The 18,709-nt window shown below is 41.3% G+C and overlaps 1 protein-coding gene across 5 annotated transcripts in view; it reads left to right on the top strand.

Annotated features, from left to right (window-relative positions):
• Positions 1-18,709, top strand: part of daam1 (dishevelled associated activator of morphogenesis 1) — a 109,272-nt gene that overhangs the window by 28,738 nt on the left and 61,825 nt on the right. Inside the window, exon 1 of one of the 5 annotated variants that reach the window (XM_012969025.3) lies at positions 15,768-15,960. The exons of the other annotated variants lie outside the window; for them this stretch is intronic. The gene's annotated coding sequence lies outside the window, so the exon portion shown is untranslated. Of the gene's footprint in view, positions 1-15,767; positions 15,961-18,709 lie in introns of those variants that run through there. 5 annotated transcript variants of the gene reach the window in all.

The following is an 18,709-nucleotide window of genomic DNA, read 5'->3' as shown; positions in this document are numbered from 1 at the left end:
CAGGTAGTGTCATTCTGTGGCTACTAAAGCAAATAAAGTGCTGTCTTGTATAAAAAAGGGCATTGACTCAAGGGATGAGAACATAATTTTGCCCCTTTATAGGTCCCTGGTAAGGCCTCACCTTGAGTATGCAGTGCAGTTTTGGGCTCCTGTCCTTAAGAAGGATATTAATGAGCTGGAGAGAGTGCAGAGACGTGCAACTAAACTGGTTAAGGGGATGGAAGATTTAAACTATGAGGTTAGACTGTCGAGGTTGGGGTTGTTTTCTCTGGAAAAGAGGCGCTTGCGAGGGGACATGATTACTCTGTACAAGTACATTAGAGGGGATTATAGGCAGTTGGGGGATGTTCTTTTTTCCCATAAAAACAATCAACGCACCAGAGGTCACCCCTTTAGATTAGAGGAACGGAGCTTCCATTTGAAGCAGCGTAGGTGGTTTTTCACGGTGAGGGCAGTGAGGTTATGGAATGCCCTTCCTAGTGATGTGGTAATGGCAGATTCTGTTAATGCCTTTAAGAGGGGCCTGGATGAGTTCTTGATCAATCAGAATATCCAAGGCTATTGTGATACTAATATCTACAGTTAGTACTAGTGGTTGTATTTATAGTTTATGTATGTGAGTGTATAGATTGGTAGGTGTGGGTTAGGTGTGCTGGGTTTACTTGGATGGGTTGAACTTGATGGACACAGGTCTTTTTTCAACCCTATGTAACTATGTAACTATGTAACTATGTAACTATGCTGCTTGTGTGTGCCATACTCTGCCTGCCCTACCCTGCCTGTGTGTGCCATACTCTGCCTGCCCTACCCTGTCTGTGTGTGCCATACTGTGCCTGCCCTATGCTGCCTGACACAATGCTGGCACTGCTCCTACAGTCTGAGGTGTGAACAGGGGAACAATGGGGGTGATTACAGCCCAAGCCTGAGGTGTGAACACTGCAGGGGGTGAACAATGCAGGGATTAAAAGGTGTGAACAGTACAGGAGATTACATATTTAAACAATTACAAATACAACCTGAATATGAGGTGTGAACCATGCAGGGGGCCATTTAATCTCAGTACTGATACCATTTAAATCTTCCACAAAGGTAAGCCATCAAAGCAGCCACACAGAGGGGGGTCGCGGGCCGCCAGTTGGACAGCCCTCTTCTACATTGTTTCAATAGTCAGAACCTGTGATGTAGAGGAACCCAAGAGACAGAACAAGGACATATAAAGGCAAGAGCAGGTTGTCTGCAGGAGCATACAATCTAGAACAGCGATGGGTAAACTGTGACCCTCCAGATTTTCCTGTACATTATATCCTGGCACACCAACAGCCTGTAGTCTGGGCAGCAGCTTTGTACCTCCTAAGTTAGAACTTTCTAGTTCTCCAAGTTCTGAATATCATGCAGTCCGCTGTCCCTATTCTGCTTTAGCTGGCCCCAAACAGATGGTCAGGCCAGCCAATTTTATAGTTTTAATGAGAATCTAACCATTACGCCTCCCCTTCTCATGCCTGCCACTTCTTTTTGATCTTGCCTCATTGTGTGTTACCAGTGGCATAGATCAAAGAGTAACCTGGAAACCACAATTTGGGTCCCTTACAGCTGGTGCTGCACAATTTACAATGTGGTTAATGCCTGTGCAGCCCCAACAACATTATTTTGATTTAACAAAAATGGTTTATGACGATGTAACACATGTTAAGCTTGTGTATAGGGCCATTTTCTGGCCTAGAGGCTCTAAGGCTGGCCATACACTAAAAGATCTGCTCATTTGGGGAGCTCACCCAATTGACATGGCTGATTTTGGGCAGATATTGGTTGGGCTAGTTCGTCTGAGGCCCACTTATATAGGTAATAATTTACTGACTGACTTTACAGACGGTCTGTGATTTTATCGGTTCATGCATGGCCAACTTAACAGTGCAGTTCTTATAGTCTGATCACATGTATGAGCACATAACACTGATTTAGATTGTATGCCCTGTCTGGCCCACCCAAACAGAGGCAATAATTTGCCCCAATAGCTATTTAAGCACACTACCAAATAAATGCTGTTTATTTTCCTACAGCTTCCTTTCTTAGAAAAAGCCATAGAGCACCATTTTGTCACTCTACAGCTTTATAATATTTTAATAACAGTACAGGTATAGGACCCGTTATCTAGAATGCTCGGGATATTCCGGATAAGCGGGCTTTCCGTAATTCCGTAATAGGCTTGTTTTGCATCCAATAAGGATTATTTATATCTTAGTTGGTATCAAGTACAAGGTAGTGTTTTATTTCTACAGAGAAAAGGGGGAATCATTTTTAAAAATTAGAATTACTTGCTTATAATGGAGTCTATGGGAGATGGCCTTTCAGTAATTTGGAGCTTTCTGGATAACGGGTTTCCGGATAAGGGATCCCATACTTGTATTTCTCTCTGTCTTTATTGGATAATATTCCTTCCAACATTTCCAGCCCTAGTGATCTGCCCTAAGCTTACCCTTTATCCCAGGACTCCAGGGGATGGGGCAGTTAGTGGGTGTGTGGCTCAGCAATCTGATATCCAGTTAAAAGTGTAGAAGGAAGATAAGGGTATAAGGCTACCACATGCACAACCTACTGTCCAACTGGCGGCCCGCGGGCCGCATGCGCGCGACCCCCCTCTGTGTAGCCCCCCACCTGTCTGGCTGCTTTGATGCCTTACTCTTGTGTAAACTTTAAATGGTATCAGTACTGAGATTAACTGGCCCCCTGCATGGTTCTCACCTCAGATTCAGGCTGTAATCCCTCTGTATTGTTTAAAAATGTAATCCCCTGTGTTGTTCACACCTTTTAATCTCTGCATTGTTCAACCCTTGCAGTGTTCACACCTCAGGCTCAGGCTGTAATCACCCACATTGTTCCCCTGTTCACACCTCAGGAGCAGTAGAAACCCACAAATTATCCCTTCACCCTACGAAAAGAACATATACTGAGGTAGTACTGCAATTATAAAGTTTTTTAATATATAGTTATTGTGCAGACTGTAGGAGCAGTGCCAGCATTGTGTCACTGTGTGCTGCCTGTGTGTGCCATACAGCATAGGGCAAGCAGAGTATGGCACACACAGGCAGGATAGGGTAGGCAGAGTATGGCACACACAGGCAGGGTAGGGCAGGCAGAGTATGGCACACACAGGCAGGGTAGGGCAGGCAGAGTATGGCACACACAGGCAGCATAGGGCAGGCAGAGTATGGCACACACAGGCAGGGTAGGGCAGGCAGAGTATGGCACACACACACAGGCAGGGTAGGGCAGACAGAGTATGGCACACACAGGCAGCATAGGGCAGGCAGAGTATGGCACACAGGCAGGGTAGGACAGGCAGAGTATGGCACACCCAGGCAGCATAGGGCAGGCAGAGTATGGCACACACAGGCAGGGTAGGGCAGGCAGAGTATTGCACACACAGGCCAAGTATGGCACAAACCAGCCAAGAATGACACACACAGGCAGGGTAGGGAAGGCAGAGTATGGCACACACAGGCAGGGTAGGGCAGGCAGAGTATGGCACACACAGGCAGGGCAGGGTAGGGCAGGCAGAGTATGGCACACACAGGCCAAGTATGGCACAAACCAGCCAAGAATGGCACACACAGTCAAAGTATGGCATACGCAGGCAGGGTAGGGAAGGCAGAGTATGGCACACACAGGCAGGGTAGGGAAGGCAGAGTATGGCACACACAGGCAGGGCAGGGTAGGGCAGGCAGAGTATGGCACACACAGGCAAGGTAGGGAAGGCAGAGTATGGCACACACAGGCAGGGTAGGGAAGGCAGAGTATGGCAGGTTTTTGCTGTACTTCAACCATTAATATGGGTATGGTCATGTGATAACACGGGTGCGGTTTCAAGTGGGTGCGGTTTCAAAAAGGGGAGTGGTCAAAACTGGCTTCCATTATCAGCCCTCCACCACTTAGGTCAGAAAAATTCCGGCCCTCGGTACCACAGAAGTTGGACAGCACTGACCTAGAGCAAAATGTGGAACGGTTCCTTATGAGAATGAGCAGCAGCATAAAAAGTACTATCAAAAAGATGCTGAAATTGTATCAGAAATGTGTGATAAACATGATGTGGTATACCCACCCTCAAGCATTTACATCTTTTGGTAAGGGCTCTGGCACACGGGGAGATTAGTCGCCCGCGGCAAAACTCCCTGTTCGCGGGCGACGAATCTCCCCGAGTTGCCTACCCCTGCCATCCCACCGGCGAACATGTAAGTCGCCGGCGGGATGGCAGATGCGGCGGCGCAATTTCGCGCAAATCGCTGAAAAAGACTCGCGAGTCTTTTTCGCTGATTTCCTGAAATTGCCCCGCTGCGTCTGCCATCCCGCCGGCGACTTACATGTTCGCCGGTGGGATGGCAGGGGTAGGCAATTTGGGGAGATTAGTCGCCCGCGAACAGGGAGTTTTGCCGCGGGCGACTAATTTCCCCGTGTGCCAGAGCCCTAAAGAGTAGGCAGTTAAATATTTGCGTTTCTAGAATAATTTGGCAAATGATCTGAAATGATTGTCTGTTTGTGTTATCTTTTAAGCTAACTAACATAGTTTGACACTCAAATTCCATGCATGTGCACATATAATCATTATTTATCATGGTGCTGGTGCATTTTCTGTTTCACAATAATGCCTGAGTCTGATTGCACACAGGGCATACTGTCCTCTGGTGTGATAGTGTCGATCTTGGAATTGTTAATCCAGAGAATGCTTAATTGAAAGTTTTTCAGACGAATTTCAATTGGCCTTACCATGTGTCTTGTCAGTCACTTTCTCCTGACCTTGAGTAATCGGCAAGATGAATCTTAAAGGAACAGTAACACCAAAAAATAAAAGAGCTTTAAAGTAATAAAAATATAATGCACTGGTAAAACTGGTGTGTTTGCTACAGTAACACTACTATAATATATATAATAAGCTGCTGTGTAGCCACGGGGGCAGCCATTCAAGCTGGAAAAAAGGAGAAAAGGCACAGGTTACATAGCAGATAACGGATAAGTTCTGTAGAATACAATAGTGTTTTATCTGTTATCTGCTATGTGCCTGTGCCTTTTCTCCTTTGAATGGCTGCCTCCATGGCTACATAGCAGCTTATTTATATAAATTATAGAAGACTTTCTGAAGTAAACACACAACTTTTACCAGTGCAGGGCAGCAGCACATTATATTTTAGTTACTTTTATACACTTTCATTTTTTGGTGTTACTGTTCCTTTAACACGCTGAGGGTGGTGGGGCAGCTGGCTGGATAAGGCTTACTGCCAGTTTCTATTGTTTAATGACCATTATCAGCCACCCTACATATAGAACTAGTTATTTTCTTTGGTCTAACTGTTTGTAAATATTGGTTTAGGACAGTGCTGTCCAACTGGCGGCCCGCGACCCCCCTCTGTGTGGCCCCCCACCTGTCTGGCTGCTTTGATGGCTTACCTTTGAGTAAGCATTAAATGGTATCAGTACTGAGATTAACTGCCCCCCTACATGGTTCTCACCTCAGATTCAGGCTGTAATCCTCCTGTATTGTTTAATCATGTAATCCCCTGTGTTTTTCACACCTTTTATCTCTGCATTGTTCACCCCCTGCAGTGTTCACACCTCAGGCTCAGACTGTAATCACTCCCATTGTTCACTTCTTCACACCTCAGACATAGGTACTGTAGGCAGAGTATGGCACATACAGCCAGCATAGGGCAGGTAGAGTATGGCACACACAGGCAGCATAGGTCAGGGAGGGTATGGCACACACAGGAAGGGTAGGGCAGGCAGAGTATGGCACACAGTCAGGGTAGGGCAGGCAGAGTATGGCACACACAGGCAGGGTAGGGCAGGCAGAGTATGGCACACAGAGGCAGCATAGGGAAGGCAGAGTATGGCACACCCAGGCAGGGTAGGACAGGCAGAGTATGGCACACACAGACAGCATAGGACAGGCAGAGTGCTGCCTGTGTGTGCCATACTCTGCTTGCCCTATGCTGCTTGTGGGAGGTGAACCTGGCAGGGGGTTGTTGTGGGAGTTTGTTAGCAGTTGGAAATAGCCATTAAATGGTCCCTAAGGTGTGTAATTATGTACTGGGGGTTGCTCTGCTATCCACAGGGGAGGAGGAGGCATATGGAATTTAAGGGTATATCTTAATATGACATAATTCTTTCACATATGAATGATGGTTGATATCCACACAGTAAGGACCAAGCATTTGGGATTTTGCTGTGCTACCACCATTGTGATAAAATAGGTGTGGTTTGAAGTGGGTGTGGTTTCAAAAGGGGGAGTGGTCAAAACTGGCTTCCATTAGCGGCCCTCCACCATGTATGCTAGAGAAATTCCGGCCCTCGGCACCGTAGAAGTTGGACAGCACTGGTTTAGGAGAATAAATTGGGACTGTTGGGTAAGGGCTCTGGCACACGGGGAGATTAGTCGCGGGGAGATTAGTCGCCCGCGACAAATCTCCCTTGTTGCGGGCGACTAATCTCCCCGAAATGCCATCCCACTGGCGAGAATGTAAATTGCTGGTGGGATGGCATAAGCGGCGCTGCGATTTCCCAGAAGCCTTAAGAGGAAACTTCAGCGATTTCGTGGAAATTGCGGTGCCGCATATGCCATCCCACCGGTGATTTACATTTTTGCTGGTGAGATTGCATTCCGGGGAGATTAGTCACCCATGACAAGGGAGATTTGTCGCGGGTGACAAACCTCCCTGTGTGCCACAGCCCTTAATTTATTTGCAGAGAGGCGCATTGCTTTGGTTCTTGCAGTTTGATAGTCTGTAGATCTTCAGCCAATAACGTTTTAGGGCAAGGTCACACAGGGCAGTACATTTCAAAGGATTCAAAGTGGGGGGGGGGGGGCAGTAAAGTGTAACTGCATTTTATAGCGCACAGGTCACATGGCTGTGGCACCCTAGGAAATGAAGAACATGGCTACCCCCATGTGAAATTTCAAAATTAAATATAAAATAATCTGCGTTTTTGAGAAACAGATTTTAATGCAGGATTCTGCTGGAGCAGCTCTATTAACTGATATGTTTTGAAAAAAACATGTTTTCCCATAACAGTATTCCTTTAGAAATTTTTTTTAGTTATGCTGATATCTGCCAAAAAACACAAAACTTTTCTTTTGTTCGCTGAGTGTGCCTGCACCCTTAGCCTTTAAGGTTTATTAACCTTAATTAAACATGTTTTATCGCTACAGTGTTTTTGTTTGTATATTACTCTGTCCATTATTAAAAATGACAATAACGTAATCTAAGCACAGTAGAAAAGAAGTAGGGGACAAACTGAAGTTCTTTAGAAAACATTCTTTGCTGAAATGCTTAATTATTACAGAAAAAAGGAAATCTTGTCTAGAAATGAAATTTTTTTTATTAAAAATGTTTATGGGAGATCGCTTTCTTGTAATTAAGGACTTTCTGGATAACGGGTTTCCATGTAACAGATCCTATACCTGTGCTAGTTTAAAATAAACATACAAAATCTTTACAGGGAAATGTATCTCTTCGGTGTATTGTGTAAATTATCTGGTGTGTGTGTTGCACACACTGGAGGTGTCTAGACATAGCACTGAAAGAGTAGTGTCAAACAGTGCCCATGGTGTCAGAGTTTAACTGGCAGATGATCCAGTCTGTGCAAGATGGAACTCGTAGTCTCTCAACAATACCATTTGTAGTGCTGTTCGACACATTCCAGGGTTTGTATACTTAGTGTATGTGTGTTGTTTATACAGGTAGGTACTAAAATACTGTATAAACATACAAAAAAAATTTTTATAAATATGATCTCTTCACTAGAGTTTGCCCTAACTTTTTGAAGCCAGAAACTATTTTTTCCATGTCTGTAATAAACAAAACAATGTCTGCAGTTCCCTGAATTGTATAACCTTATTCATTCTCAACACCAGAGGAAGGGTCACACCCCTGAAATGTTGTTCTGCTTAGTTTGACTCATTAAACACCAGGGGCTTGTTCCCCACTTGCATCGCCTTCAGTGCCGGTGCCTATTTTTTTTTTTTTTTTGTTGCCTTGTTTGGGGGAGTGCCGTCTCCCCAGGGTCTGTGCATCAGGCAGGATTATCTAATATAGAGGTCTGGGTGTGCTCATGGATTCTGTTGCCCCATTCTCATCACATTCTTGCCATACTGGCCTAGATGGCTGGTAGCATGCCTGAATATCTGCCATGTTTACCCACTGTATCTCATTGCATATAATGTGTGGGTTTTGTAAATACAGACTGCATTTGACTGTATAATAATGTGCCTGGGATGTCCTTACCCACTGCTGTTCTCGCTATAAAACTAACTAAAACACATTTACACTAACTGATCACAAACACAAATGGATTGAGAACCCCTTACAGAAGTGCATGTATGAATACTTTTACATCCTATGCATTTTAGGGTGAAAAAAATTCTCCCACCCACACTTTTGCACAGTATCCCTGGAAGTCAGTGGGAACAACCAGAGGTAGTTGTGGGGTTCATTTTTACGCCAGCAGCAAATCCACTAAGTCTCACATTAGCTTTAGGTCAGTCTATGTATGGCCCATCTTTAGCCTCCACAAACAAAAAAAAAAAAAAAGTCACCCTGCTCCTATGTAAATTTACAGTAAAATTCTCATTGTACATATTTCACTGGACTAGAAAAACATGGTGTAAAAGTTGCTTATTTGACCCAAGCGTAATGTCTTTTATTCAGACATGGACAAGGTTAGACAGACCCATGGCTGTTTCAACATGTTCTTTATGTAAGATCATCTTGTACTCATTGTAGAAGCATCTGTTTATCAGTTACTATCCTTCTGCCCATAAAAAGATTTTTCCAGTGTATATACCCCATGATCTTTTATTGAGTACCATGCTGAGCCTACCGGGCACAGTTAAAAGGAAAGCTTGACAACTGGGGCAATGTATTCATATTTTGCAGTAGAGGGCTGCCTGGCTGATTATTCTGTTTCTCTTCTAATGCAAAACACTAGAAAGGCTGCCTTTGCTACATAAACTCAGAACCTGACGAAGTTTCGTGACTGGCCAGCATTCCAGATTTTCTTGTTAAAGGGCTGCTGCCTTTTTGAAATGTGCATGGACCCAGGCATGATTTTAGCTGTGTTTTCAACGAACTCCTGCAGTAAAATTAATTACCCCTTGAGAAGACTGTTTATTCTTGCATAAACACAACTGTAAAAGAACTTCGGAGATAACATGCTGCTAGAATTGAAGGGGATTTTTAAAAAAATATAAAATAGTATTACCGAAGTAAGCGTAAGCATAGTTTAGTTTATTTTATCATTTGGATATTTCACTACACATTGGGTTTGAGCTGACATATTGAGGCATTTTATATGCAGTCCGAAGTCTGTATAATTCATTTGTAACCAATAGGGTATGTTTCTAATTTGAAATGAAAAATTACCTTGGCTGAGTAGTACAGTATGACAGCTTCCTTCTTATATTTAAGTGCATATATGCAGCAAGGGAAAAGGAGAACTGTCATGAAAATGCAAATGTATTATAACTTTATCTCGTGGAACTGAGAGAGTTTCTAAATGTAGCCAGTGAAAATGTCTGTAATCAAGTTACTCTTTAGTATCCCCCTCTCCGTAATCGGCCTCTTTTTAAAACTGCATATAGAGAGACCGATTACTGGAAAACATACTGAAGAGAGACCTTTCAGAAATGGTACAGTTTTTAACTGATGATAATTAGGAACTTTCTTTCTTCAGAATTATTTGGAAGATTGTCTGCCCATGTATTGAGCCCTCCAGTGAGCCTAACCGACCTATATCTGATTCAGTTAAATCCTGGTAACAAAGCATGATATATACTTCCCTTAAATCATGTTTGCTTTACACACGACCTGTTACTGTAACAGGTATTAAAATGGCTTCTTTGTAAGTCAGTGGCATTTTGTACAGCAGTGACAGAATGTGCAGCCCAACCATGTGAACAAAATGTAAACATTCCCATAGTCATCAAGAGTCTCTGCAGAGGAGAATATACACCCTGGCCTCCTAAGAACATGGTTCTGAGTGCAAACTTTATGTCCATATTTAGGAACAGTGTGGAATTTGTAACTATAACATAGAGTATGATATGTGAGCCAACGAAAAATGAATTGCCTTACTGTTTTATAAACTTATATATACCTATTACATATAATTATATATTTAACATGTGGCTAGGTCACCGTTTTACACAGTTGTTTTTAGGATGCACATCGCATGCTTACCTCTAGCTCATTTAAAGGAACAGTGAAATGCTTTTTTGTTGAGATCGTCTTTTTGTGAAATTTTACAGTGTACACCTTGCCCTCATAAATGGTTTTCTTCTTTATTCTAAAAAAAAAAAAAAAACATGAGGTACACATGTGTTCTTGAGTGTTCTTCATGGGGCCAATGTGTTGTGCTGTGTGTTTGTATTACTATAAATGTTCCAGTGCTTTTTATAAGGCTGAACTCTACTGTGGCATCTATTTAAGTGCATGCTAGTATTGGGCATGATTTCGTTGGTTTTGTGTACATAACATATCTGGATAAGAGGCAGACATGAGTCTGTATTCTGGGTGCACCATTACACCTATTCTTAGCAAGTTTCTTTTTGCTAGAAATGTATGAATAGACACTTTTGTTGCCAGTTTACAAATTTTTCAAAACATAACTGTTCAGCGCTTATTCATTAATGGAAGTAGTGGGCAGCTACTCGTGCATACATAAATCCGAGGGACAACTTGCCAGATCTGCGACTTACAATTCACTTTATTTACAGCACTGGGAATTTGTCGCAGAGCTGTTACAAAAGGCAAATAATAAAACACAAAACAACTGGCTATTAGTGTAGCTGCTATTTAGATTCAAGTTTTATACATTATGGCCCTTATGCTTAACATTTAAAACACCTTTCATGTTAAACCTGTGGCCACATGTCTGCCACACCTGGGGGAGAAATCCTGCTGCATTAAGCAGTTTTGGTGACAAAACACTGATAACCTTTGCCATCAGCCTTTTAGTTTTAAATGAGGAGAATGGAGTGCAGAGAGTTTGCCATGTTTGCATCAGATAATGGAATTTGCTAGAGGGTATGGAAAGTCTCAGTTATGAAGAAAGACTGGCCAAGTTGGGTCTGTTTACACTGGAGAAGAGACGCTTAAGAGGTGACATGATAACTATGTATAAATATATAAAGGGATCATATAATAACCTCTCTAATGTTTTATTTACCAGTAGGTCCTTCCAACGGACACGAGGGCACCCACTTCGTTTAGAAGAAGGGAGGTTCCATTTAAATATTCAGAAAGGATTTTTTACAGTGAGAGCTGTGAAGTTCTGGAATTCCCTCCCCGAATCAGTTGTGCTGGCTGATACATTATATAGCTTTAAGAAGGGGCTGGATGGATTCTTAGCAAGTGAGGGAATACAGGGTTATGGGAGATAGCTCTTAGTACTAGTTGATCCAGGGACTGGTCCGATTGCCATCTTGGAGTCAGGAAGGAATTTTTTCCCCTCTGCGGCAAATTAGAGAGGCTTCAGATGGGGTTTTTTGCCTTCCTCTGTATCAACTAGTAGTTAGGCAGGTTATATGTAGGCATTATGGTTGAACTTGATGGACATATGTCTTTTTTCAACCCAACTTACTATGTTACTATGTTACTATGTTACTATGTTTTGGGGATGCCCATCAGCATGTCAAAAGCCCTTTAGTGCAATGACACTCAAAGCTACTTGTAGTGGCTACAAAATTGACAATGCTGATAATTATTTCTACATTTCTTTTAGCAGAGGCAATTCTCAATATTATCTATGGCAGGGTATTTTTTGGCATTTTGTAGCCACGGCAAGTAGCACTGTATGTCCTATCCCATATTATAGTCACTAACCATGAATTTTCTTCTTGTCTTTTTTTAAGTTGCTTTCTGTTTAATTGTTTATGTAAGATTTAAAAAAAAAATGATTAGATTAATATTTCCCCCACTCATGCTATCCAGTAGCAGCAGTTAGTTTCTACAGATGATGATCCCTGAGCTTTGCAAAATATTCATGTGCAGACTTCCACCTTGTTTGTGATGGAATTACATAGGGCTGGGCGATATACCGTTTAATACCGAATACCGGTGTTTTCTTTTAAAACTATATTCATTTTTCAGATACCGCAATACCGGGGTGTCAAGGTACTCACCCGTGCGGGCCGGTCTCGTGCACCTCCTTGCGTGCGTGCGCGTGTCACGTTGTCCGCAGGACGTTGCGCATGCGCGTCCAGGTGCGCGTGCTTTGACGCACGTACACGTCAAAGCGTGCACGTCCGCGACACGCTGACGGCGCCGGTTCTGCGCATGCGGGGGGGGGGTATTTAAAGCTATCAAACGCCTCCTCCTGTGCTATGTTGTCTGCGGCCTTGCCTGGGAAACCAAGCCTGCCTGATTTACCTTACGACTTTCTGTTGCCGATCCTTCGCTTGCCTGAATCTGATTTTCAATACTGCAGTAATTATTCTCTAATTTATTAGGAAATGGGGTTAACACCTAATCATCCATGGAAAAAAAAAAATACCGTCAAATACCGTGACACCAATATCATTTTGAAAAATACCGTGATATAAATTTTTGGTCATACCGCCCAGCTCTAGAATTACACTAGCTCCATCTATACAATGACACAAACACAGTAACGCCACCCATTTGTGGATCTGGATTATAAAATTAAAGAGAACTTTAGTGGTGGTTGAGCTTGGGTTGGCAAACAGCAGGATAGGTCAGATGCAGATAAGACCATTTCAGCCTGATAGTCAAAATTACTAAACTGTCGAAAACATATTTATTAGTCACTGGCATTTCTTTAAGGAATGTATCAAATGTTAACAGTTTATAAAGGTGGTGATCTGTCTTGCATGGATGGAAAATAGGTTGGCAAATACAGTGGTAGCTGGTGCTATAGCAGTGCCAAAGGGCAGTAGCAAGCACACAGGGAGATTCAGGGCGTTATGTCACATAAGTGATTTTCTATTTTAGTGGGTAGGCAACTAAACAAATTTTGCCTCAAGGCAATTACCTTGACTCACGTGGTGCACTCAGGATTACTACTGGAAATGAATTTTTTGGTGATTTAGAGTTTTGTCTCCTACCTCCTCAGCCGGAGTTTGCCTGAGGGTGGTGGAATGGAGGAGGAAGTGGCTTTTTGAACCATGTGATTTCTCCTTGGCATTCCACTGTTTTATTCAATTTAAAGTTCCCCTTGTAACACATGCCTGAGAATATTACTGAAATGCTGTAAAGACTCCTATGCATAGTGGCATCTAGTGATCATGGGGTCATTAAAAAAAGTGTAATACTGGGCTTTACTGGGCGGTATGTTCAAAAGAAAATTTCTCTCAGCTCAGTCATGATAATATATTTTCAGGGCAATGGTGCACAATTTTGGGAAATTTGGTTCCAGAAGTTTTAAGTAAATCATCATGTGTTCTGTAATTTGCTCTTGCTAGCAGTTGTTACCAGGAAAAATAAACTGCCACTTCTGCATTCATCAATTACCTAACAGGCACATGCAGTCTTAGATGATTTCTGTATAAGTCAGGCATTTTGGGTGCAGTGTGTGGTTAGGCAGCGGCCCGTGCACTCAGATTAATTTTTTTTATAGGACAAATAATAATGTCTTGTGCCTGCAATGCAAGAGGGGCTGTAAAGCCTTGAACAGGAGAAGGCAACCTCAGAATAATACATACATCTGTACTCAAATAATGTGGTTGTAAATAACTTTATAAACTGAAAATCCAAAAGTAAATACCAGCATCCAGCATGCATTCCCCAGACCCGATGAGCAGTGTACATCTTGTGCACATCTTTTATACTTTAGAAAAAAATTTTTTTTAACCATGTGATGCATTCCTGAGGATGTGAAGCACAGTAACACCACCCACCACCCATATATGTTTTTAAGGACAAATAATATTACCAGTAGTAAATGTGCAGTGCAGTTGGTAGCATGGTAAAATACACACATAAAACAAATAAGAAGTTGTGTCTTGCCACCTATCCATCCCAGGAACTTCTTTGGCTGGTTTTATACTAGTAAATGTGGTCCTGTCTGATGTAGCTAGTTCTAGTAAGGAGTTAACTGCACATGGCAAAGAGTACAAAATTCAACTGTGCTTGTATTGCATTCCATGGATGTTACTGCTGATATTACTGGTTGGATTATAGCTTTTTTTGGTACAATGGATTTCAGTTCTTTTTGATGGTGGTCCTCAATAGACCTACATAGCTCTGCAGTGGCTCAACATTAAACTCCCTATACCTGCTGGGTATAAAAGCTGCTGGGAGTTTAAGTAGCCAAGTTGGGAGAGCCACTTTCCTACTGACTTTGCAGAAAATTCTTGTTGCTTCCAAATGTTGTTGTTGTTGTATTATGCATGCATAAGTGGCACTGCATGGGCAGATTTAAGCTGTGGCTTTACAGGCAAACAGTCATTCATTAATAGGGACAGTGCCACCTGGAAATAGATGAAAAAGGTGTATCTGCACCCTGAACAACACCCAGAGTTTTCTAATGGTCTGTAGAAAGAGTGATCCCATAGTACAATATCATCATGTCTTATTCCCCCCTCCAAATAAAATTATGTACCCATCTTTTCATTGCACCCACTATTGGTATGTCCCTAATTAATCTGGCATGGAGACTTGCTGCAATTTTTAATGATACGCTACCTAACATTTATTGCATACGCCCTAATATGAGACACCTATTAAAGTCACCATAGTAACAGCCTTCTTGTGCAGTGTGCAAATTTCTGCTAGTGACCTGGTCACATTTAGTAGCATTTAGCCCATAAAACCTTATAAATAAAGACCACAAATTTTGCATTATAAATAAAGACCAAAAACTCTAAATCAGATGCCCAAAATTTTTTATTCTGTGACATAAATTCTTCTTTTTCTTTAGTAGCACTGCATTCCTAAATGGTGGCTGTCATCAAAAATAAAGATGTATAAGCATTTCCTGGTAATCATAAAATATCAGTCCTGTCATGCATTATGACTGGAATGTGAGATTTATATTGTAAAGATATAAAATATATATATATATATAATATATATATATATATATATATATATATATATATATATATATATATATATATATATATATATATATATATATATAATATATGCTGTATTGTATGTGTGTATTTCAGTGGATCTCATTGGCATTCATAATTTAAACTGAAGTAGCTTTCTGCCATTGTTTAAACTGGTCAAACCTTTTGGGGAATAAAGCTTTTTGGGATTTTTATTGTTTACACCACAGTCTCGGAGGATGAAATAATGGTTAAAGGGAAGGCACAGAAATTACTGTCACTAAAGCATCTATCCTAAGTAAATGGAAATGAAGGGATAGCAGAGCAGTTAATTATTGATAAATACACATGATACATATGCTGGGAGAGCAAACCCATACATGGTGCAGTTAAGTTGCATTAAAAGGAAGCATTCACTGTTCAGATTGTATGGTTCAGCTGATTGCATAGCATAATTATATGTGCAGAGGTTGCTTAGAGGATTAATCATTAACAGACAGCTGGTATAAACACTGGAAACTCTGCTTTGTCATTTCTTCATTATCGTGTGTACCTTCAGCCGTGCCAGTGACAGTTCTGCTTGTCACTTCATGCTAGTGGGCTGGCACTTGCAGGTTCTGCCCAATGAGATCTGTCTCACTGGGGAGAGGAGGAGGAGGCATGGCATACCCACCACATCAATGAGGAGCCACATCTGTGACACTCAGTGCAGCCCGGCTGGAGAGGGGATAAGGGGGTAGTGGAATATTTTGCAGGCTTTAAAGGAGACAACATCTGTCATGAGGGAGAGGAATGGTAAAAGGTGACTAGATGCTTAGAGAGATTGTGTTAATGGCTTGCCGGGACTCGCCTTGTGGGAGCAAGGAATCAGATTGCAGCTTGAGCCTGTCCCTTCTCAGCAGGTAACGATACATCCGTGTCTCTGTGTGTACTGTAGATTTAGCATGCAAATAGTGTCGATGGATATGTGTGTGTGTGTATATGAGTATGTACTGTGTGTGTGAATGTACTAACAGGCGAGGTTTCTCTTATTGTATTTTTTCTAGAATTAAATTGAAATGTATAATTCTGTGGCATTAGATTGTGTTTTATTTTCTAGATATTTTGCTGTGCTGTAGCTTAGTAAATCTAGGCAAAATACTCAAGCCTCAAAATCCTATAACCCTTCTGCCATTTTATGTTAGCCCAAGGGTACCCTACTGAGTACTGATCTCGTTAAGGCTTTTTTTTTTTTTTTCAATCTCCTCCACTAATTTACCTTGAACGTACTGGGTTGTTTTTATATATATTGTCATGTATTTAAAAGAAGACTTTACTCTAGATGACTGGCAGACCTTGTACTTTTTAAACCTGTATTAAATGCTTCCCATTTTGGGGATCAGATTTAGAGTTTTTGTTATTTATTTATTTGTTATTGTTATTTATTTATAATGTATAATTCAATCAAATCAAATATTTTCTAAAGGTATATGGGCTAAATGCTACCAAGCGTGACCAGGTCACTAGCAGAATTTTGCACGCTGTTGGCTGGCCACAGTGCACAAGAAGGCTGTTACCATGGTGATTCTAATAGATGTCTCATATTGGTGTGTATGTAGTAAATGTTAGGTAGTATATGATTAAAGATTACAGCGAGTCTCCATGCCAGATTAATTAGGGACTTTACTGGGAAAACTCATTACTCACACCAGCCTTTTGCAATTGCACAGATTGTCTCATGGGATTAACAATAAAATAGAGTGCAGTGGAATGGAAATCCTAGCAACCCGGTGCCTTGCATTCAGTAAATCATGGTTAAGGAGCAAAAATTTCATTGCGTGAAGAATGTATTATTCTTGTCAAGAGACCTGAACATTACAAAAATGCCCCTATTTTATTCAAAGTTATTTTGAGAAGGCTGGGATTAATAGCCAGTCAGAACAGTAACCACCCACCAGATTTATTTGGTAGTGACTGTGCAACGGCTGGGTGACTCTGATAATATGTATCCTCAACCCACCCCCACCTTTCATTTTATGACTAGTTCTAACTCCTGACTACCTTTTTGTTATGAATGGAAAATAAGCAGCATGGCTCCTGAAAACTTCTACAGATAGTGCCTTGCCATATGGGGAGTGAAATTAACAGTGCAGTGTATGGGTGAAAATACACATATAAAGGAGACAAAAGATTGGCAATGAATTGGTAATGTGGTAATGGAGAAATAGTAAGTTTTGTCCTATTATAGGCATCTGGACAGTTTAACCTGCAACGTGATTTTATATTATTCTTTATATAGCAACATTAATATTGGTTTAAAAGGTTTCATATCGGGACAAATCAGTCCATAGGAAGTAACTTTTACCTCCATGAACACTAGGGTAGCTTTGATTGTTTAAAACTAGTATAGGTACAGGATCTATTATCCAGAATTAATATAGAGAAACAAGGAAATAAATAATTGTTTGCATAAATACAATATTGAGACACGGCATTTCTATACCTTGGACTTATCTAGAAAATGAATTTTCTGTGTAGTAGTGTTTTCTGTGTAATAGAACCGTTTGTTAAGTGTTAGCTTCATGATTATTACAGTCTCAGTCATTACAGGGTAAACAAATGGCTAGAATTCTGCAGTAGCAGAGTAGCACAGCATCATTGTGTGCAAATTGTTAGAGTTTTAAAGGAACAGTAACTCCAAAAAATGAAAGAAGTGTTTAAAGGACATGGAAAGCGGTGCCAAGTCTGAGGCCACTTTTCCTCTTAGCGCCACAGCACCATACTCTTCTGGTGCCCCAGCATCCTCTGCAGAATACAGAAATTCATGCAGAATACAGAAATTCTTTGCAGACTGTACTTCTCAAGTGTAATTTATGTTGAAGACAGTTATGATCTAATTACATCTGCGATTTTCCTGTATTATGCTGTATTGTAGTTTTGATTGATTTACCTTGCTACTCTCTCTGTGTAGTCTGGTTGCTAGGTTTACTTCCTCTTGCAACCATAGAGTAGTTTAACTTTAAGATCCAGTGTCTACAAAACACCTTCAATTTTTTTTTTTTAATTCTGTTGTAATTAACTATTTGTTTTAAAGACTGGGTTGGCTGAACTCAAGGTAATGGTCTTATTCCCCTTAGATGCTCTTCTTCAGATCTTAGCACATAACTGAGGTGCAATCATGGCACACACTACATCCACCACTAAATCATATTTGATATCAAATATCCATTCTGATGTAGCAAAGCAAGAAAGTTGTTGTGGTTGTTATGGCATTATGTTATATTATTTATAGAGATACTTTTTAATGTTCTGAGTTTCCCTTTTACAACTACTAGTTTCCACAATGCACAGTTCTTCAGGAAGCCATGTCATGTGCTTGGGTGCGGTACTCTTCTTGTTATTCACTTTCTACAAACCTCTCGGGTAATCCTACTTTGAGGAAATTTACAAGGGTAGGTAACTGGTTTCATCTTTTATATTTTCCTTGCTGGCAATGTCCTGCGGCAAGAGAAAACAGAATACTGTGCCATCAACAGCAGCCTGTGACACTGGAACTTTTGTAAATAGGATGGGTGGAACCAGAAGTCTGTGTGTCATGTTTGAATGAGTGGTATTGTACTGGCCTGGGAACCTGTATTATTTGTCTACAATCTCCTAAGAATCATTGCTTTA

Source organism: Xenopus tropicalis, chromosome 8 (genome assembly GCF_000004195.4).
Source record: "Xenopus tropicalis strain Nigerian chromosome 8, UCB_Xtro_10.0, whole genome shotgun sequence".
Lineage (NCBI taxonomy): Eukaryota > Metazoa > Chordata > Amphibia > Anura > Pipidae > Xenopus > Xenopus tropicalis.
The sequence above is the reverse complement of the archived record's forward strand: the minus strand, read 5'-3'. Positions and strand labels throughout refer to the sequence as shown.